Source organism: Gossypium hirsutum, chromosome A11 (genome assembly GCF_007990345.1).
Source record: "Gossypium hirsutum isolate 1008001.06 chromosome A11, Gossypium_hirsutum_v2.1, whole genome shotgun sequence".
Taxonomy (NCBI): domain Eukaryota; kingdom Viridiplantae; phylum Streptophyta; class Magnoliopsida; order Malvales; family Malvaceae; genus Gossypium; species Gossypium hirsutum.
In genome coordinates, this window is record NC_053434.1 from 60677900 (window position 1) to 60697344 (window position 19445).

Genomic DNA, 19445 nt, shown 5'->3' on the forward strand with positions numbered 1-19445 from the left:
CTTAAGACAATAGAAGAATGAGAAAACAAAAGAAATGTTCCTTATACTTCTGCAGTAGGAAGTCTCTATTGGATCTGATGCCTTAAGTGTAGTATTTTTGTTTATGTACACTTGTAATTTTTTCTGAATAGGTTGAGTAATAAAATAATTCATAAATTATATTAATATACTTTGTATAACATCCTTATGTGGTTTTTGCGTTTAAAGCAAAATAGAAGAAAATATTAGCTCACTGGTTGTTTAATGTTTAAACTTATACTAAGAGGTATTATGTGGTCGGCTTGTAATACAAAAAGACAACTTATATTAGTAGACGAACCTAAACATGTCCTTGGTCTAATTGAAAATGAGCAAATCGATTGAAAGACTAATATATCGTCTATCAAGTCTAATTGAAAATATGTCTTGTCTTGGGCATCGGAGCGGGTGACTCCCAGTAGATAAAGACATAGATGTGACTGACTGGATTGTCAGTACATCAGATTAGGCCTAAGAAGAATAGATTCAGAATCTGTTTATGGATTTATTAGCTTGTGACGTTCATAGTGTAGCATACCTAAATCTTGAGCGGATGACGAACTATGTATGCGTGACTCCTATACTATACCTAAAGTTGGTGCGTTGGGTACACGACTTCTGCAGTATGTAGCATCATTCAAAATAGTGGAACTCATAGCCCAAGACATGGGTAAATAACATCCTCTCATTAACATTACATGATTGATGAAAAGTAAACATGGGCATGGGTCGTTTATCTTTGTGATGAATAGCTTCATTACTATTTGATAGGAATTGAGCTTTTATGAAGGAAGATGTAATGATTTCCATGAGATAAAATATGATCATATTTGGAGAATGAATGTTACCCCAAAGAGATTAAGGATATCCTATGAGGGTAACACATTTATGACAAGGTCATTAGATGAGCACTGATCGAGTTGTTTTCGTAATGGTATGCCTTTAGGGAGTGTTCAATCACATTACTATAATGAAATAACTTCGTGACTAAATGAGTTTATAATTAATAGGCAAAAGGTTGGAACTTAATTATAAATCATTTGATCCCTAATTGTATTTTTCCAATTGGTCCCTTCATTAGCTCGTTGAAACCAGAAATGAATTGCATCTTGAATCAAAATAAGCAAAAATGGATAGAAATTGTGAAAATTGAGAAATGAGAAACATTTGGAAATAAATGTGGTTTTCTCTAAAATAAAAATTAAAATTACCTGAAAATGGATTTATGGTTTTCGAATTAAATGCAGTTTGAAAATAAAAAGAAATCATTTAGTCATAGTAAACTCATGGAATGTAAAAATATTAAATATATTTTCTCCTAATTTCTTTTACGGTAAAGTCATCATGATTTTAATGAAATTAGAATTAGGTTGAGAAGATTATTTAATCGAGAAATAATTTATTAATTTGAAATGTTTATTAAGGGGAATCGAAAATCTAATATCAAGTCGGATCGAATTATAAAGTATTGGGTTAAAAGTCCAAGAAGTACTTAAGTTAGACCTGATATAGAAGAGGCCCAAAAGCCCTTCATGCTAAAGGGAGGGATGACAAACCCTAGTATTATTAACTAAGGTTGCCACCTCTTATATTTCTAGCTAGACTAGAGTTTGTTTTTCTATTTTAAATAAAATTCTATAATTCAAGAAGGGTTTTACTTCTTCTCCCTATTAATTGATGGCACCGATATGACTAAATATAAAACTCAAAGATGTTGTTAATCAACTTGAAAATAGTGAGAGTAATCTAAGTATAAAATCTATTTTCCGGAATAAAATTTTTGTTGGTTTCTATTTAGAAGATATATTTTTGTTTTAACACTAAAAGAAAAGAAAATTGTCACACTCAGATTTCCTTTGAGCCCAAAAAATTAGGAACATTTGGTGTTAAATTGAAAAAGACTGTAAGCTAGTGGACTCTATTGGAAAACAGGTAAAGCTAGAAATGATATTAGACAATGTTGAAATCAAATTCTAGTTTGGTTGGATAAGAACCAGTCGGTCCTTTAGTGGGGGACAAAATTATTAAAAACTGGTGGATTTTACACGGTTGAAGATCGTGTGGGAAAGACTATAAATAGCTAGAGAGTGACTTCCTGGGAGAGACTTCTTTTTCAATTTGTTTCATTTTTATCTCCTTCCTTGGTTGCTCCGAATGGAAGATAGTTGTGGAAGGTCTATATGGGGCGATGATCATGTGATTTGAGTAGGAAAAATAGACATCTAGAAAGTTAGTAGGGTTCTGAACCCTTTAGTGCACGTAAGATTTACGAACCAAAGTTAAGAGCCTTTAGAAAATCATTTTAAGGATTCTACATGTATCTGGAAAACTGAGTTTTAAATTGGGATTATTGAGCTTAACTCATGAATTGGTTGTCTTACTTAGCTTCCAAGAGAAAGGAAGCTTGGAACGATAGAAATGTGCAAGTGTATACAATTGCAACAAGTAATAAAGTGAGAAGTAAATGTCGAGTAATCGTATCCACAGGGACTGTGAAAAGAATTTTTTATGAATGCAATTAAAAACACTTTGGTGAAGAAAAATATTTTGATTTGAGGAGGTGATTAAAAACTAAGATTTTAACTAAGTAAAATAAATAAAAATAAAATAAAAGTTCCATTGCACGATTTCAAAAGATGATTTTAATCAAGATGACATAGTTGTGTTAGATTAATTACATTTCTTAACTTAGAATTATTAAGCTCATGTTTATGTTGTTACGAATAAATTTATGGCAACTCGATAATTTGCTAACTTATGAATATACTTACCTACCAAAATCCATTTATCTCTTAACTATATCTCTATGTCAATTCAACCGATTAAACAAATTTTAATAAGCAAATGTGTTAATGCACATACATACTTGTGAAATTAAAATAATCTCTTGTACATATTTCTATGCCAATTCAAACAATTAATTCAATGTCATAAGCACATAAAAGATTATGTAAGGTAACAATGTATTTCTATCTTGAAATAGTTTAATCACAATAATCTTGCAAGTTATGCAAGGCTAATGCATCGTTAGATATCGTTGCTAATTTAACCCTTAGCTACCTTAGATGATTAAGCATGCACTGATTAAGTATCGTGTCAATTAATTACAATTTTAATCCGTTTAAATAATTAATTCATTAGTTACCTTACAATTGTAATGCAAGAATAACTTAGTCATGGTTTTACTTAATGAAACATCTTACTGAGGCCTATAATGACACAAACAAAATTTTAATAACTCAAGTAGACAAAATGCAATCAACCTAACACGAATTAAATTTAAGCGATATTAATTAAATTAAACATATCAACATTACAATTATTCATAGACATGTTCATATCAACAATAAAGTTAAAAAGATAAGAACAAGAATCAAATACGGCGTTTCTAGGTTTGACTAGTTTGCTCCGCTCCTCCTTCTTCGCTTGTTCTTGTTGAACCAAGACTTCCATGAACACTTGAACTCCAAATGGTGGTTGAAGGATTCTTTTTCAAGAGGTGAAATCGACAAGGAATTGGGGAAGAAAATGAAGAACAATGAAGAGAGAAAAGTGAAAGAGAAGTGAAAAATGAATGGTTTTGAGATGTGTTTGATGTGAGCAGCCAAGGGGGTATTTATAGGTTGATAAGGTTGCTAAAAATAGCAAAAATCAGCAACCATAGAGTCTCCCCATGGCTGGCCACACATGTGGCAAGTTTGAAGGTTTCGAATTTGCTATTTTAAGGTAGGGGCAAATTTAGAAAGGCATAAATAGTGGAGGGGTTTGAATGCAAATTGAAGGAGTCTTCAAGGGCTATTTTGAAAGTTGAATGATCAGCCAAACAAGCTGATTGGGTCAGCATGTGGGACGGTTTTGGCCTGCCCAATGCTCGATTTCTGAGTTCAGCTCAACTACGCCCATTTTCATAATTAATTAATAATAATTTAATTAACTCATATCAAATTGGATTAAAATTAAAATTAATTATATTATAAATTAATATTCATAATTTAGACCATCTTTGGCTGAAAAATTAATTTGCCTCGGTACATCAAAATCGCTTCTCGATTTTGTGCTTCTATTAGTGTTTGTTGAGTCGTTTTTCGCCCTTTGTGCGAATCTGTCGAAAATGATCAAAATTAATAAAAGTTTATTATAAATTTAATTAAAATTCAGCATGTTATTAATTTAAGTACAATTTAATTATTTTATAATAATTATATAATATTTAAGGAGAATTTTACCAAAACTGCATGAATTTGAGTTAAAAAGGGCATGAAAAAGTGTGTATGTTTTCATGTTTCCAAAGCTCCGGCATCCAGAAAAGCTATACAAATAAGGCGAAGAAGCATCACGTGAGTTTCTATACTCAAACCCTGAACTACTAATGTATGTTGCATGATTGCATGGGTTTATGAGTACTCATCATTTTAGTTTAGTATGCATAATTATCTGATGATTTATTCAAAAAGCATATATATTCTATAAGAAATTAAGAAAAGAGGATAAATGATGGGTTAGACGAATTTGGGAATGGGAAAAAATGATTAATTTTGTTAGTTACTGCCATACAATGTTGTTGTGAATACTCGTGATAAGCGAAGCTTCGTGCCTTGAAGAGGGGACACTACGATGTTCGAGTATCAAGGCATAGTAATAGTGAAATGGAGAAATAGAAGGAAGTCAAAGGGAATGGTATATAAGAATGATCATGACTAGGCCAAAGAGCTGAACGGAGGCTATACACCTAAAATGAGTGAGACCATAATAGAAAGACGCTATAGCATCATGATTAAAATGAGTAGGACTATAACTGAAATATGCTATGACATCATAATATAAATGAGTAAGACCATGGCTAAAAGACGCTATGACATTATGTGAAAGCACGCAAGAGTGGCTAAATAGAACCAAGACCATGGCTGAAAGATGTTATGGCATCCTTTGATAGTCCATCGGGACAAGAAACACGGGGGTTATGTTGTGTAAAACCCTAGCAGAAAGACGCTACGACATCATAGATAATCTGGCGAGACATTAAACATGGGATACTTCAATGGGATGTTAAAGACGGGATAGTCCAATGAGACGTTAAACACGAGATAGTTCGAGAAGAAGTTAAACATGGGATAGCCCAACGGGATGTTAAACATGGGGATCCTGAAGTGAAGGACCATAGTTAGACTATGGCAACTAATGGATTCCACCAGGACATTAAGCATGGGGTATACTGTGTAAAACCATGGCTCGACTATGGCAGCATGGGGAGTTCATCGGGACAATAAAAATGAGTGGTAAATCAGAGGAGTAGTTGTGGGATAACCTGCAATAAGGAAAAAAGGCCAGTAGAAAAAATTGAAATATAAGGATGCATTAGTTAGCTAGTGGGTCGAAGTAGTCTTCCAATAAAGGGGGATATATTAAGAGGGAAAATATTTCTAGAATAACAGTTGTAAAAGAAAATAGTGCATATGGGTGGTAACCCAGCATGAATAGTCACAAGTTGACCAAGTAACGGTGCCTGGTGAAAAAGAGAACGAAATTTGGTATAACTGATGATCGTATAATAATCCACCAATAAGAGTCACTGGTGGATGCTCAGAAACTTATATGCTAGGGGGTTGTCATGAGAATGTAGGTTAGTCCATAAGGAAAGAAATGGTTAGATGGAACCCATTTACGAAGAAGATTAAATGAGATGGAAAATATATCTCGGATTAAATGAGATGGAAAATATGTCTGTTAAGACCATTTCTCTTCAAAGGGGAACCATTTTTAGGGAGTGTTCGTCAAATGGTGAGTTACGAGGGAATGTAGTATGAAAGAAAAATCTTGAACTCAAATGACCATACAACAACATTAAGTTGAGTCCTGTAGGCTATAGTGGGTCGTAGCAAAATGGCGTGCTACACTTAAGGTTAAGGTCGTATGACTGAAGCGGATTACAAAGAAGTAATCCGACCTCTAATTAAAGTAAGCAAGATTTAGTCCGCTAGGGTGGCGTGGGACCTTGTTATTCATGCCAATAGATGGAAGGTGAGCAAATCATATAGGACTAATACAAGGAAAAAGAAATAATAAATCCACATTGAGGTAGTGGAAGAAATAATTTAAGTAAAGGAAATGATAGAGTTTGTAGAGATGGTGAAACAATAAGTGGAACTGTCAAAGTTGACCAAAGGCTGATAGAATGGCCAGAAGGAAATCACTCAATGATCTATCTGCCAGTGAATAGGATCGGGTATAGGAAAAGTCCACTACGACGGTTTAAGGGAAATATCCCAAACGAACATAGAGTTTTTTTGTATTATTATGACTATTATTATTTGAATCCTCAAAAACGTGGGGTATGATTTGTGTATTGGAGGAACTCACTAAGTTCATTTGAACTTACAGCGGACTAATCTGTGGTTGCAGGAATTGCCGACTAAGGAACTCGATGAGGGACCAATCCAGACCATATTGAATTAATATGTAACAGCCCGATTTTAGGCCTAGTCAGAACAATGGTTTCAGGGCCACTAAACCGGAGTTGGAGAAATTATTTTTTATATTATTTTATGTTTTGTGGCATGATTATATGAGAGTATGAAAATTTTGGTGAATTAATTTTAGTGATTGCATGCTTAATCGGAAAAAATAACTAAATCGCATAAAAGGTAAAAGTTCTATTTTACTTGATAGACATACCAAATAGCTAGAGAGCCATAATTGGAGGTCTTTAAAGGGCAATTGGATCCCCTCCAAGAGGCATGGCCGGCCATGAAGGAAATCAATGAGTCAAATTGTAACACCCTGAATTTGGGCCTAGAAGTTTTGGGCCTTGAGCATGGGAGCGGTTGAAGGTAGCTTATAATATTCTGTTGTGCATGAAAATTTCTTAGTTGAAGGCTTGTTTTAGTGGTTAAGTGTGCTGAGAAGTATTGGAGAAGTCCTGGGTTCAAACCTAGACTCTAGCAAAAATTTTGGTTTAAGGTGAATCAAACCCTGGGTGTAGTAGGTAGGCCTTAAGAATATTGTTGGAGAAATTGTGACACAAAAAGCCTTGTGGCTTAGTGGCAAGTAGCGTGTGGAGCATTTAAGGGGAGACATGGGTTCGAATCCCATGGCAAGCAAAGAGCATTTATTTTGCTAACAGGGGGCGGCAAGAGTTGGTGTTGAATTTAAACTTTGATGATGGAGGGATCCCACATCGAGAAGCTAACATAAGAGTGGATGCGAAGCTGGCTTTAAATAGAGAGAACCATAAGGAAAGTAAGGTACCTTTCTTTGTTGATCCCTTTCGCTTTATGGCGTGCATGCTTGGGTTGGGCGTCGGCTAAGAGTGCCCAGAGCGTGGATTAACTCCAATCTCCAATCAGGTGTGTATTTCTCGCTACTCTAGCTGTAGGATGGCTACTTCAGGCCGCGATGGGCCGAAAGGAGCCATATGGGCCCAATGGGCCTACGAGCCCAATTGGATAAGTTGTTTGATTGTGTAGTAAATAATAGACTAGGCTAGGTGAATCTCATATCTGTGGCCAGATTTGGGCTAAAAGGGCCACATGAGCGTGTGGGCCCATTTGGGCCGAGAATGGGCTTTAGGGCCATTCGTATTGTTATCCCTATTTAGAATACTTTAGTTTACCAAATTACTAAAATACCCCCAGTTGTAAAATTACCAAAGTACCCCCGGTTTATAAAATTACCGAAATACCATCGATTGTAAAATTACTGAAATGCCCTCGATTTGTAGAATTACCATTTTAGCCTCGATTTATAGAATTACAGTTTCACCCTTAATTTACAAAATTACCGTTTTACCCTCGATTTATAGAATTACCATTTTACCTTCGATTTAAAAATTACCATTTTACCCTCAATTTACAAAATTACCGTTTTACCCTCGATTGTGAAATTACTAAAATACCCCTGTAGGATAAATTACCAAAATACCCCTGGTTTGTAAAATTACCAAAATACCCCTCATTTGTGAAATTACCGAAATATCCTTGTAGGGTAGAATTATCGAAATACCCCTGTAGGGTAGAATTATCGGAATACCCCTGTAGGGTAGAATTACTAGAATACCCCTGTAGGGTAGAATTACCAGAATACCCCTGTAGGATAGAATTACCGGAATACCCCTGTACAGTAGAATTATTGCAATACCCTTGTAAGGTAGAATTACCGAAATACCCCTGTAGGGTAGAATTACTAAAATACCCCTGTAGGGTAGAATTGCCGAGATACCTTGTGAGGTAAAATTACCATTTTCCCCTTAATGTGTTAAATGACTGTTTTACCCTTGTGGCCAAGTGACTAACTTGGACTGTGTGGTTGACGAATTTGATTGTGAATATATGTTGGTATATGAATGACTTGACTATGATTGTTTGATTCAAATATGGGCATGACATTCTGCATACATGACATGTTGCATGGGTTGGGATTTTGTACGGAGGAAGATCTGATCTGTTAGGATCGCATGGTTGCTTGACGACTGTGGATCCACCGAAGGCTTAAGAGCTGTATATTCGTACTGATTTGATAAGGTCGCACGGGTCGCCCAAGACGACTGTGGACCGATCAATGGCTGAGTGTCGATCATATTTACCCGAGGCTGTGTGCGAAATATATTACCGTCGCTGATGGCTATATGCCTAACATGATACAGCTACCGATGGCTTAAAACCTTCTGATTATGGCTTTGTGTCAACCTACATATGGCTCTATGCCAACCTGATTATGGCTGTGTGCCAAATGTATTTGCCTAAGGCTATGTGCCAATATATGGTTATTGACGACTCTATGTCGATCACATTTACCTAAGGCTGTGTACCGGTTATGTTACTCTAGTTGATGGCTATGTGCCTAACATAATGCAGTTATCGATGGCTTTGTGTCACGTATTTTGTTAAGTGGCTTTGCCACATTATCTGTTTCTGGTGGCTATGCCACAAATATCTGTTCTGGTGGCTCTGCCACAATATCTGTATCTAGTGACTCTGTCACAATATCTGATAACTGAGCAATAATGCTGCAACTGTGGAGTGTAGGGCTGGGTGGGTTGAGCTATTCCCCACATGGAGTGTAGGGCTGGTACGGGTGGAGTGTAGCGGTTGGTTATAGGCTAGATTGGGTTGGGATTGCATTCACCTTCTGATTTTTGATTCTGTTACATGATACTGATTCTGATTTTGATTCTATTACCTGATACTGATTCTGATTCTGATTCTGTCACCTAATTTTGATTCTGATTTTGATTCTAGTTCTAATAATGTTTCCTATTCTGTAATGGGTTAAAGCCCATCTGGTACTGTCTGTTAAAATGGGCTAAGGCCCAATTGATACTGAAACTGTAAGTAGGGCTGGGGCCAATTTTTAATTCTTTTATATGACTGACTGTTCCTTTTATATAGTAGGGGATTTCACACTGAGTTTTCGTAAAATCACCCCGTTTATTAACCTTTCAGGTAATTTCCAGCCTTAGACGGATCTGGGCTGCGAGGGGCTCGGAGGAAGCCACACACACTATTTATGTTATAGTTTTGATTATTGCAATTAAATGTTTTTATGTGGGTTGTAGTAAAGCCGTTGTAATTTTCTGGATTTCAAATTTGGAATTTTATTTATTGTTCTTATAATTGCTAGTATTAGAACATGGTTTTCCAAAGCAACTATTGTTGTTCAAAACATCACGTAACCGCAATTGTTTTTAAATCAAGCTTCCGCAACTGCCAAGATTTTTACAAAGTTGTTAAGAATGTTATTCAGCTGAGGTTTCTAACAAGGTTTAAAAATGGTATAAGTTTTTAATTATTAAGAAGGGTTTTTAATGGAAACATGGTTTTCGAAAAACACTTCAATGTGACATGCCAGATTCGAGCCAAACTTCCAGGCCGGGTTTGGGGTGTTACACAAATGGTTAGGTAATTTGATGACCTAATTTTCACTAGAATAAAATAAAAATAAAGAGAAAAGATATCATCTTTTTTTTTCTACCATCTTCTCCACCGAAGATTTAGCAATTGTAGGAGGTTTTGAGCTGCAAAAAATTCAGCCACTCTCTACTCTTGCAAGCAAGTAACTTTGATGGCTTTTCTTGAAAAGTTTTACATTTTTAGAACCCTTGTAGCATGAGCTTTCAAATTAGGAGACTATTTTGCAAAATGGTTGAAAGTCTAGGGTTTTTCCATGAAAGTAGACATACTGTTTTCTGAAATTTTATGCGAGAAAATGAACCATGGTTGTGAAATAAACAACTTTTGTGAAGAGATTTCTCATGAAAACCTTAAAAAGGATAATTTTGCATAAGTTGTAAAATAGGTGATAAAGGTGTGAAATATTGAGAATTTTGGACTGCTTTTAGTGTAAAAAAAATAATCGACTAGGCTAAAGATATGAAGAAATTCGATAAAAATTGATTTTAGGACCTAGGGGTAAAATGTTTATTTTGCAAAAGTCTGGGGGCAAAATGGTTATTTTGCCCAATTTTAAATTGTTAAGTATATAGATTAATAAAATGATTAAATTCATAAATTTTTATCATTCTAAATCAAGAATTATAAAATCCGGGTCTAGACCGGAGAAAAAGCGAAGCAAGTGGACTAAGCTGAACTAGTCGTCTACATTTTGTAATCCGAGGTAAGTTGTATGTAAATAATGCAACTACATTGTTATTATATGTGCTTGAATTGGGATAGCTTGAATTGCTTGTTTGTGGAAATAGTCATGTATGTTGAATATTGAGATAGTAGTACTCCCATTTGAACCTTAGGAAATAAATCAGATATTCAGGCCAGGACACTCGGGATATTGTATGCTAGTATAAGACATGTCCGGGACATGCATCGGCCACGTTATGAGAGCTAGTGTAAGACCATGTCTGGGACATGCATCGGCTACGAGATGTGTCAGTGTAAGACCATGTCTTGGACATGGCATCGGCATGTATAGAGGTGATAGTGTAAGACCATGTTTGGGACATGGCATCGGCATAGATATGTACGAACTAGTGTAAAACCATGTTTGGTACATGGCGTCAGCCTCGATTTCGATAGTCAGTGTAAGACCATGTCTGGGACCTGGCATCGGTATTATACGCTATGTTGGGGATTAGTGACTATTCGATAGTATTCTAAATGGTTTAACGGTGAAAGTTATAGTTTCAGTTAAAAGAGAAAAGTATAACCATGTTGTGAGTGATACAGGTACCTAAATGAAATGCATGAGATGTGAGCTTAGTATATGCTATGTGAATTGTTTTGGATAGTGACGAGTAAGTTGTGCTTATGCCTATTTTAGTGTTATGAGCATGATGATGAATGGTAAAGTTGTCGTTATATTTATTTTCATGCAACTTACTAACCTTTATGCTTACCTAGTTCTTTCCATTTTCTTATAGTGCCGCCTAATTAGCTCGTGGATCAATAGACATCAGAGGCATCGATCACACTATCAATCGAAGAACTTGGTATAGTTAGATCTATTTATTTTGATTATGGCATGTATAGGATACTGACTTAGAATTTTGTGTAATTGTTAATTGGCTAAACGTGTTGGCTTGCTTTAGCATTTTGATTCATTTTTATAAGGTCCCAGAAATGGTTAAAGTTGAAAGTTGTTATATGAATACAAGAAGTGATTTCATGAATAGGTAATTTGCTGGTTGTTTTAATAAATATGAAATGTGTAAAGGCCTCAGATGTGGTTGTTGGATTTCAGAATCATTTTATGATGATCTTTAGCATGATGGATGTTGTTATTTTGTGTTTTAAGGTGGAAAAAGGGCTTGGTAAATAGCCCTATGTTGTCCACATAGGTAGACACACTAGCGTGTGTCCAGGCCGTGTGTGACACACAGCCAGCCCCATGGGCATGTTGTCTGGCCATGTGTCCCCTGCACGTAAAAATTTCTAGTCAGTATGCATGGTAGTAAACACACGGGCAGAGACACAGCCGTGAGTCTCAGCCGGGTGAAGGGCACGGCCTAGCGCGCGAGCGTGTGCCTTGGTCGTTTGAACTTTAAAGATTGCTGACATCAAAAATAGAATATCATGATTTTTAGACACGAGCGTCTCATGGCCGTGTGAGAGACACGGGCCATTGACACGGGCGTGTGTCAGGCCGTATGAAAACCCCTGTAGGTTTGAATTTAGAATTTAATACACACAGGCGTGTTACCCTTCCACACCGGCGTGTGCCCTGTTTCAAGGGTCATTTTTATTAAGTCAGTTTAAGGACTTGAATTTGTTCTGAATGGTTTCCAAATGAGAGTTTGAGGCCTCGTAGGCCCACATTAAGGAGTTTTAAACAAGGTTAGAAAAAGTTTTAAATTTGACCAAGTCTTGGTAAGTCAGAAATGATTGTATGCATGTGATTAAGTATGGTAATGCCTCGTGCCCAGTTTCAGCCTCGGTCTCGAGTAAGACGTGTTACATTTAGTGGTATCAGAGCTGTGGTTTAGTCGGTTCTAGGACTAACCTAGCATGAGTACGAGTTTAACTATACATGACATAGTTGTATATTGATAGTGTGACGACTCCTGACGATTATAAATTATGTTTTTCATATAGTAAATGGATCCTGACGTAGCTACAGTAGATGATATGGAGGGTAATGCGTCGGCTCCCGCTGAAGGGACTGCGCGATAGTGGGCCTGTGACAATGAGTCAGGGCGGAGGAGCTAGAGAAGTGATGGACGCGTGGTATTTAGAGGTCATTCATGTGAATTCGAATATTCCTCCTCCTCTACCTCATCCGGTTCCTCAGTATGCCCCTGTAGCTCCACAAGGAGTGGATTTGGTTAGGAGAGAGAAACCCTCAGTAGATAAGATACGAAAGCAAGGGGCTGAGAAATTTCGGGCTAAGATTGATGATGACCCAGAGAGAGGAAAAATTTTGTTAGAAAATACCATAAGGGTATTTGATGAGTTATCGTGTATGCCTGAGGAGTGAGTGAAGTGCATAGTGTCACTCCTATGAGACTCAGCCTATCAATGGTGGAACACTTTTGTGTCTGTTGTACCATGGGAAAGGATTATATAGGAGTTCTTCCAGGAGGAGTTTCGGAAGAAGTACATTAGTTAGAGGTTTATGGACAAGAAAATAAAGTAGTTTTTTGAGTTGAAACAAGGCCGTAGGATGATGACTAAGTATGAACGTGAGTTTGTAAGACTCATCAAATATGCACGGGAGTGCCTATCTATAAAAGTCATTATGTGCAAGAGGTTTGAAGATGGTTTGAACGAAGACATTCGTCTATTAGTTGGCATCTTGGAGATAAGGGAATTTGTGGTGCTTGTGGAGAGAACATGTAAGGCAGAGGAATTGGCCAAAGAGAAGAGAAGAGCTGACATCGAGTCTTGAGACTCAAGGAAAAGACAAATGGGGAAATCACAGCATACCTCATCTAAGAGACTGAAAGAATTTCCTACCCGATCAAACGCGTCAGTGGGGTTCTCGAATAAGAGCAAGAATAAGCAACATAAGGTGTCTAAAGCCCAAACCACTTCAGTCGTGAGTGTTGGTAGTGCTCGGCCAAACAAGTCGGAGTGTTAGACGTCATTTCAGCACATGCCGAGTGAATGAAAGAGTTTGCTTCAAATGTGGATCTTTGGACCACTTTATTCGAGACTGTCCTAAATTAGGTGAGAAAGAGAAAAAGCAAGACGTAAGGGTGAGTAGTGCTCCTACGAGGGGGTAAACCACAGAAGAACTCGGGCAATGGGGCTAGTAGTAGAGGTGCCCCTAGAGATTCAGCTGTGAGGTCCGAAGGCCGTGTGCCTGCAAGGACTTATGCCATTGGCGCTCGTGAAGAGGCATCTTCACCAAATGTGATTACGGGTACTTTTTCTCTTCACGATATCTCTGTTATTGCTTTGATTGATCCAGGGTCTACTCATTCCTATGTATGCATGAAATTAGTACCTTGTATGAATATGTCTGTTGAGCCCATCGAATTTGTGATAAAAATGTCAAACCTGTTAGGCAGGCATGTGATAGTTGATAAAGTGAGTAGATACTGACCTTTGATGTAACACCCTCACACCCGAAACCATCGCCAGAGTCGAGCTTGAGGTGTTACTAAACTTAATTCATCAATTTAACAGCTCAAACAATTTATTTTTAAAATTTCCAGACAAGCTAGCCAACTGCGTCACAGGCGTTTAAAAATTCATATCTCAAGTTCCGATACTCGAAATATAATTCCGTAAATTTTTCCTGAAACTAGACTCATTTATATATTTACTAATGTTTTTTCTAGAATTTTTGGTCTAGCCAATTAGTACAGTTTATTAGTTAAAGTTTCCCCTATTTCAGGGTTTGACTACTCTGACCCCTGTGTATTACGAATCAGATATCTCCCTGTACAGTATTTCAATTATTATTTCGTTTATTTCTTATAAAACTATACTCAATAAATATTTCATACATGTGAGATAAAACTCCTAATTATTTTTTTACAATTTATAGTGAATTTTAAAAATTAAAACAGAGGATATAGAGATCACTCTGACCCTGTTCCACAAAAACTTAGGTATCTCACAAAATATAACTCATATAGCTGTGTTGTTCCATCCATATGAAAATAGACTCATCAAGATTCAATTTCATAACTTATTCATCATTTAATTCCATTTCTACTATTTTTAGTGATTTTTTAAAATTTACATCACTGCTGCTGTCAGATTCTATTTTATGGCAAATTTTACTTTACTAGAGATTTTCTTGGACTAAATAGCATTTTAAACATACATAACATCAAATATGACTTAGACTGGCCATTCCAATCGCTAATCATTTACAAACCCTTTTCTTGCCAAACCATAGCCATATCATAAGATCATTTACACAAAGTGAGTATTTTGCCATACATGCCACATTCAAAACACACAAGCCATTTTACCAATTTAGGCCTTCGGATAGTGTGAACGAGTCTTCGACCTATCCCGGTTCTCAAGCCGGCTTGTCAAAAACTACAATGAATGAAAAGAAGAGGGTAAGCATAAATGCTTAGTAAGTTCACATGCTAATAGCAAGTAACATAATCATGAAATTACACATAAAACATCATTTGCATAAACAACACCAAGACATTCATGTTTCATTTGCATTTAATATCTTTCTACGATTTTATTATACCAAGTTCTCAACCCGAGGATTTAAGCACATACCTGTCAAATTTTCTCATTCACCACACTTACCAATATGTCACCTTCATTTTAGGCATTCTTCTCATTCACTTAAGATTCACCCGTTGAACACATCGGAATATAATTCGAATACGCAGATTTGATGAACGTAAGTGCCATAGCCGCAGCTAGACAAACTCAATAGCCTACAGAACTTATGTAGCTAAGCTACCATGTAACCCGCCCATAAGTGAACTCGAACTCAACTCAACGAGCTCGGGCGTTCGCATCCATAAGTGAACTCGGACTCAACTCAACGAGTTCGGATGCCTAGTTACATCTCACGAACTCGGACTCAACTCATCGAGTTTGGAACTCAAGTATCCTAGTGACGTATCACTTGTATTCTAATATATTCCTAAGGTGCAAACGGCCTTTTTCCTCGATCTCACATCTTTTCTGTCTTCCACGGAATATCGGAACCGATACTCGGTGATAGTTCATACTCATCAAGTAATTCACATAATTACATATTATTCAACAATAACCACAAAACATAACATTTCATGATAATAATAAGCATCATATCATATAAACAACATTAAATTGCTCAAAATGACAATTATGTTACTACATTTACACATGAACTTACCTCGATACAAAATTATTAGCAATCGAGTCTATTCTTCATAAACTTTGTTTTTCCCTCGATCGCGACTTGAATCTCGTTTCTCTTGATTATGAAACTTGAAAGTTGAAGAAACCGTAGCTATGGGGAGAGGTAAAATTCGGCCGCAACAATATGGAGCAGATGATGATTTTGTGTTATTTTTCCCATTTTATTTCATTTAATATACAAATGACCAAAATGCCCTTACTACTAAACTTTCCAAAAATTTCATCCATGTCCAATTTTTGTCCATAGACTTAGAAATTGGTCAAATTGCTATTTCATACTAAAAACTCCTAGAATACAAGTTTTGCGAATTATTTGATTTAGTCCCTAATTTCAATTTAAGCACTTTAGGCATAGGATTTCATCACGAAATTTTCACACAATCATGCAATCATATCATAAACATCAAAATAATTATAAAATAATTATTTCTATCTCAGATTTGTGGTCACGAAACCACTATTCTGATTAGGCCCTAATTCAGGATATTACATTTGATGATTAGAGGTTATTATTTTTCGGCTAACCTCATGCTACTACCGTTTGATGAATTTGACCTAATTCTTGGCATGGATTGGTTAACTGCTCATAATGTAATAGTGAATTGTGGTAGCAAGTTCTTTGAAATGAAATGTGAGAATCGGGATATTATTCGAGTTGAATCAAGTGCACCAAATAACGCACCTGTACTGATTCTGTCTTTGACTGACGAGAAATATTTGAGAAAAGGGTATGAGTCATACCTAGCATTTGTGTTGAACACCAAAGAGTCTGAAGTGAAATTTGAGACAGTGCCTGTGGTACGTGAGTTTACAGATGTGTTTGCAGAGGAATTACCCGGATTGCCTCCAATCGGAGTAGTTGAATTTGGTATCGAGTTGGTCCCTGGTATAGCGCCTATCTCGATTGCTCCGTATAGAATGGCCCCAATGGAGTTAAATGAGTTGAAGGCTCAATTACAAAAGTTAATGGATAAAGGTTTTGCAAGACCAAGTTATTCACCATGGGGTGCCCCAATGCTGTTTAAGAAGGAAAAGGATAGGTTGATAAGATTGTGCATAGACTACCGACAACTCAACAAGGTGACTGTAAAGAACAAGTATCCCTTGCCAAGGATCGATGATTTGTTCAATCAGTTGAATGGAGACATCGTGTTTTCTAAGATCGACTTAAGGTCGGGCTACTATCAGTTAAGGGATAAGGAGCAAAAATGTACCAAAAACCACGTTTAGTACTAGGTATAGGCACTATGAGTTTCTTGTTATGCCATTCGATTTAAAAAATGCTCCTGCAGTGTTTATGGATTTGATGAACCGTCTTTTTCGACCGTATTTGGATAAGTTTGTAGTGGTCTTTATCGACAACATACTAATTTATTCGCGTGATGAGAGTGAGCACACGGAGCATCTGAGAACTATTTTACAAACCCTGAGAGATAAATAATTATATGCTAAATTCAGTAAGAGTGAATTCAGTAAGAGTGAATTTTGGTTAAAGAAGTTGGATTCCTAGGACACATCGTATCGGGAGATGGAATCAGAGTTGACCCAAGCAAAATCTCGGCCATTGTTGAGTGGAAATCATCGAGGAATGTGATAGAGGTTCAAAGCTTTTTGGGTTTAGCTAGATACTACAGAGGATTTGTAAATGGGTTCTCAATAATAGCTACTCCGATGACAAAGTTGTTACAAGAGGACGTCAAGTTTGAATGGACAAAAAAGTGCCAACAAAGTTTCGAGAAATTAAAGGCCTTGTTTATCGAGGCTCTAGTTCTAGTGCAACCAGAATTGGGGAAAGAATTCATGGTATATAGTGACACCTCCTTAAATGGATTGGGGTGTGTACTCATGCAAGAAGGTGAAGTGATAGCATATGCCTTGAGACAGCTAAAGCCACACGAGAAGAATTACCCAACACACGATTTAGAGTTGGCCGCCATTGTGTTCGCGTTAAAAATTTGGAGACACCATTTGTATGGCGAGAGAAGCCGAGTGTTCACTGGCCATAAGAGTCAAAAGTATTTGATGACTGAGAAGGAGCTGAATTTATGACAACGAAGGTGGTTGGAGTTGATAAAGGATTACGAGTTGGTCATTGACTACCACCCCGAAAAGGAGAATGTAGTCACAGATGCTTTGAGTAGGAAATCATTGTTCACTCTGAGGGCTATGAATACTCAGCTGACCGTGATTGATGATGGCTCGATTCTAGCCGAGATGAGAGCTAGATCTATATTCCTTCAAGAGATATGCGAGGCTCAGAAAAGTGGTGAGGATTTAACCTAAAGTGGCTTAGTGTGAGACGGGAAGTGAATCAGAATTTCGCATTAGTACTGATGGTTGTATGATGTATCGAGATCGGATCTGTGTAGCCAAGGATAAAGAGCTCATTCAGAGGATTTTACGAGAGGCACATAGCGGTTGCTTGTCTATCCATCCGGTAGTGTAAAAATGTATAATGACTTAAAGAAAATGTACTAGTGGTCAGGAATGAAAAGAGACATTTCTGAGTTTGTCTCTAAGTGTCTAGTTTGTCAACAAGTGAAGGCTAAACACCAAGTACCCTCGGGTTTGCTTCAGCCTGTGATGGTTCCTGAGTGGAAATAGGACCGAGTAACCATGGATTTTGTGTCCGGGCTGCCTTTGACGCCAAAGAAAAAGAATTCCGTTTGGGTCATTGTTGATAGACTTACCAAGTCGGCACATTTTATACCGATGCGTATCGGCTACTCCATTGAGAAATTGGCTGATTTGTATGTTTCAGAGATAGTGAGACTTCACGGGGTGCCCATATTGATTATCTCAGATAGGGATCTGAGGTTTACCTCGAGGTTTTGGAAGAAGTTGTAAGAAGCTTTAGGGACTAAGTTCAATTTTAGCAAGCTTTCATCCGTAAGCCGACGGTCAGTCAGAAAGAGTAATTATGATATTAGAAGACATGTTACGATGTTGTGTTCTCGAGTTTCAAGGTAGTTTGGAAAAGTATTTACCGCTAATCGAATTCGCCTACAACAACATTTATCAGCCAAGTCTAAAAATGGCGCCTTATGAGGTTTTATATGGGCGTAAGTGCCAAACGCCTTTATATTGGACTGAGTTGAGAGAGAATCAAATTCACGGGGTCGATTTGGTCAAAGAAACCAATGAAAAGTTTAAGGTGATTCGTGATTGCTTGAGAGCCGCATCGGATAGAAAAAAATCCTATACGGAGTTGAAACGAAAAGAGATCGAGTTCCAAGATGGGGGAAAAGTGTTTTTGAAAGTATCCTCGTGAAAGAAAGTCCTTAGATTCTGTAGAAAAGGCAAGCTAAGTCCGCGGTTTATTGGACCTTATGAGGTGACTAAGAGAATTGGGCCGGTAGCATATTGATTGGCCTTGCCTCGTGAACTAGAGAAAATTCATGATGTATTTCATGTATCGATGTTGCGCCGCTACCGATCTAACCTCTCACACGTGATTTCACTAGAAGAAATTGAAATAAGCTCGGATATAACCAATGGTGAAGAACCGATTATGATTTTGGATTGAGAGGTCAAGAAGTTAAAGAATAAAAGTGTAGCACTTTTAAAGGTTTTGTGGCATAGACACGAAGTCGAGGAAGCCACGTGGGAACCCAAAAAGACTATGAGAGATCAATACCCGAACTTATTCAC